The sequence below is a fragment of the Poecilia latipinna genome, unplaced genomic scaffold (assembly GCF_001443285.1).
Source record: "Poecilia latipinna isolate Pla-1442-1.1 unplaced genomic scaffold, P_latipinna-1.0 Scaffold4527, whole genome shotgun sequence".
Taxonomy (NCBI): Eukaryota; Metazoa; Chordata; class Actinopteri; order Cyprinodontiformes; family Poeciliidae; genus Poecilia; species Poecilia latipinna.
Genome location: NW_015117143.1, coordinates 1 through 4,399, shown reverse-complemented (window position 1 = coordinate 4,399; position 4,399 = coordinate 1). Strand labels below are relative to the sequence as shown.

General features: G+C 34.0%; 1 long non-coding RNA gene across 1 annotated transcript; it reads right to left on the bottom strand.

The window, feature by feature from the left end:
- Positions 1–694: 694 nt before the first annotated feature.
- On the bottom strand, positions 695–4,134 carry LOC106942761 (uncharacterized). The gene is made up of 3 exons (XR_001423714.1): positions 4,098–4,134; positions 818–923; positions 695–729 (listed from the first exon to the last, which is right to left on the bottom strand). It is a non-coding gene; the product is annotated as an uncharacterized LOC106942761 (long non-coding RNA).
- Positions 4,135–4,399: the final 265 nt, after the last annotated feature.

The following is a 4,399-nucleotide window of genomic DNA, read 5'->3' as shown; positions in this document are numbered from 1 at the left end:
TACTTTTTTGGAACAACTTCAAGTAGTACTTAGTATACTTTAAGTATACTTTTTTTATGTAGTATTCAAGAGAAATATTCCAAAATATTCCATATTTTGAGTGTACTAATTCTGTCATAGAATTATATTAAAATGTACTTTTAATATAATTTAAATATACTACTAATATATAAGTAATGTATATAAATTACACTTAATTTTTATTTTTGATTTACTGCTATTGCTAATAAAGTACAATTTTAATTACTCATAAGTACTTTGTAAATTACATGCATAACTACACTACAGTACTTGCATTGTTTTAGGCTACAATTACATGGAAAGATTAATTACACAAGATGTTCAAGGTAATTCAAATATTTTGTTTTATTAATGACATTTTAAAATTGTCCAGTTTTACTCACAACTTTATGAACTTTACATAAATTATCAGTTTACACATCAAAGGTGAACACAATGAACATGAAAATTTAAGTGTGACAAAAAAACATGAAAGTTATTACTTTAAAGAACAAAAATTATAATTGCATTGTGCTTTCAATATATTACCATTTTGGTAACACTTTATTTGATGGGGTGTGCATAAGACTGACATGACACTGTCATAAACATAACACCTGTCATCCAACTTTTAAAGCAAATTCTCATTAAAATTGTCATCATTTACTGAATGACAATTCATGACACCGTTGGTATTCCCATTCACTGCACCCTGCACCTTACAGAAACCTACAAAAAAGAACAATAGAGTAATTAAACAGAGAAAGCATTTGTATTTTAAAGAGCACAGAAAAATGGCAAATAAAAAAAATTATACAATTTTAAGACGTTGTGAACTCACCATGTATGTGACATCACCAGAACTGATGATGACTGGGACCGGATGCCTGGGGTGGAAAAACATTTCTGGGTGTCTTCTTTGCCTGTTTATGTTAGAAGTAAAAAAAAAAAGTCAGCAATGTCATAGAATCAGTTGATGTTGGCATTAACTATGAAGCTGTTTTAAGTGTGGACTTAAGGAGACAAACTACCTTAAAAGCTTTCCATCCATGATCTGAACATGCTGATCCTTGCAGGGTAATGAGGGGACCTGGTGGTGCCCATCTCCAGGAGTCATCAGATGAGAGGCAGGATTCACCCTGGACAGGTCACCAGTCCATCACAGGGCTCTGAATGCCAACAACAAATAAAATATATGAAAGAGAAATGTTAGATTAACAAGGGGAAAAATTCTGTCCAGTTATCTTTAAATCAAATCATGTTTATTAAGCATTTGGTGTTGGTAACACACCCGTTTTTGTTGTTGAAAATGTAGCTAGCTCCTCATTAAAACAAAACAAAACAAAAAATACTTACACCATGAAGACTATGTCGAGGTTCATCCTCAGAGCTGGTTGGTGATCTGGTGGAGCCAGAGCTTCTTCTGAGACAGGAAAGTCTAGGTTTCCTAGCACCTGATCTCTCTGGCTTCCTCTTTCATCTTCATTTGCTTACACTGCAAACATATGTTGAAGATAAAAACATTGATCAAGAAGTTATAACAACAACCTCACAATATCAACGTCTCTTTGTCTTATGAAGCTTAATTAAAACCAGGTTAAGTTTATGAATAAAAGTATAAGTCGCAACAAACAGAGCCTCCATGCTGTTGTAACATGAAGCTGAATGATTGCTATAGTAATAATCATACAAGTCACAATAAAATTGATAAAATAATTATTTATGAAACCAACGTCAGTTATATATCTTTACTGCACTGTTTATAATTAAACGAAGATAATTAATAAGCAAACGTACCACTAGCTAGCAACACGTTAGCAGCCTTCGTCCCTTTGGGCTCCTTTTGTGACACACATTTCATTTCCATCGGTTGTGTTGTCATTTAACTCGGACGACACCAGCTTGAATTTACCAAAATTGGCAATTATTGTCATGGCCCTCTCTACTTTTAAGGCAATATTATACGAGTAAAAATGGCGAATTTGAACAGCGCTCTGTTCTTTGCGCTCAAGTTTTTTCTTCTCTTTATGCCGTTTTTTTTTTTTAAATGAAAGTGTGCCATACCGCCACCATATGGTCTAGAGTGTGAACTGGAACTAATGCCGTTGATTATAGATCTTACGTCATATTTGAAAATGGATTAGGTACTTTCTTAAACACTACATCACGATTATCATTTTTTTATTCTTTGCAAATTTAACAAAAATAGTAAAAGATTATTAAGGCACCTAAAAAGACATACTTTTTAGGTGCTTAAAACATATGCCTAAAAATTACATGAAAAGTACTTTATAGGTGCCTAAAAGACATACTTCTGCATATGTATCAATTAGTTTTATTTTGTAATCAGGTTGCTGCGTGTTGCAGACTTCTACCCAGGACCTTCTTGAAAATGAGATCTGGATCTCAACGGGGTTCACCTGGTTGAATAAAGAAGTTAAAAAAAGCATACTTTATTAGCCTAAAATTTACACTGAGTTGTAATGTCTTAATTTCTCTGTTTAATTTCACAAAAACATAGTGAAATTAATTTAAAGAAGTGAATTTAAAAAAAATAATCTATTTTGAGCATATATTTTAAAATGTACACAAAATATATTTTAAATATATTTTAAATATACTTGAGCAAGTGTATATTTACACTTGGGCAAATATATATTTTGTTCACTCAAAGTATACTTTTATTTAATATATTAAAAGTGTATATTGGTACAATTATGTNCCAAGAGGTCAATCGGGAAACCTTGCCCCTGCACGTATGGGGGGCGGGGGAGGGGGGGGTGGGGGGGTATGTTTTCGCATCCACCTGAATAATGTGTAGTTGCGCCACTGCCTGTTGTGAAACGATAAATCAATTAATCACACGATAAATTAAACCTATCGACCTCATACACTTCAGCGCGCCTTACGCTCCTTCACCTCACGCACATAATGAGCTAAATCTAGCGCGTTTCACCCTTAACGTATCCTCGCCTTGGGGGTGGGGGTGGGGGGGGGCGATTTATGTTTTCGCATCCACCTGAATAATGTGCAATTGCGCCACTGGTCACACTATATGATGATCGGTTACGAAATCACCAGCGACAATCTTAGATAGGCCAACGTTCTAAGATTGTCGTAAGGGGAAAATGGGGGCAAAAAAAATCGTGTAGTGTGAACTGTGCATTAGCTGGTCGGATGTGCTCATCTTCTCTATTTAAATCTAGTGATTACTGAAGGGCAATATAGTATACAGACTTCATGATCTGCATTCTTTTGGTTGAATTTATTTCCACTTTGGCTTTATGTTGTTTAGTTTTTATTAAAGTACGTTTTTTGTTAATGGAGACTGAGAATCCATTAACACTGGAACTGATTTAGTTTATCAGTTCCAGTGTTCCCAAGTAAAAAAAAAAAAATGAAAAAAATATGCTTTAGTATACTAAATTTTAATATGCTTTAGCATACTTTGATTGATGTACTTAAACTATACTATGTTGGAACAACTTTTTTGTGCTTAGTATATTTTAATAGTATTTAAATAGTATTAATTTACAATTTTTAGTATACTTCAATGTACTTTTTTGGAACAACTTCAAGTAGTACTTAGTATACTTTAAGTATACTTTTTATGTGTTATTCAAGAGCTTGATTAGGATATTTTGAGTGTACTAATTCTGTCATAGAATAATATTAAAAATATACTTTTAATATATTTTAATTAATTATACTACTAATATATCAGTAATNCCTCCGAGTCGGGACCGACCTCTCAGTTTGGACAGGCCTCCGAGTGAAGATCAACGACAGAACAGAAACCTACAAAAAAGAACAATAGAGCAATTAAACAGAGAAAGCATTTGTATTTTAAAGAGTACAGAAAAATGGCAAATAAAAAAATACTTACAATTTCAAGACGTTGTGGACTCGCCATGTATGTGACATCATCAGAACTGATGATGATTGGGACCGAATGCCTGGGGTGGAAAAACATTTCTGGGTTTTTTTGCCTGTTTATGTTAGAAGTAGAAAAAAATAGTCAGCAATGTCATAGAATCAGTTGATGTTGGCAATAACTATGAAGCTGTTTTAAGTGTGGACTTAAGGAGACAAACTACCTTAAAAGCTTTCCATCCATGATCTGAACACACTGATCCTTGCAGGGTGGTGAGGGGGGCTGGTGGTGCCCATCTCCGGCAGTCATCAGATGAGAGGCAGGGTTCACCCTGGACAGGTCACCAGTCCATCACAGGGCTCTGAATGCCAACAACAAATAAAATATATGAAAGAGAAATGTTAGATTAACAAGGGGAAAAATTCTGTCCAGTTATCTTTAAATCAAATCATGTTTATTAAGCACTTGGTGTTGGTAACACACCAGTTTTTGTTGTTGAAAATGTAGCTAGCTCCTCATTAAAAC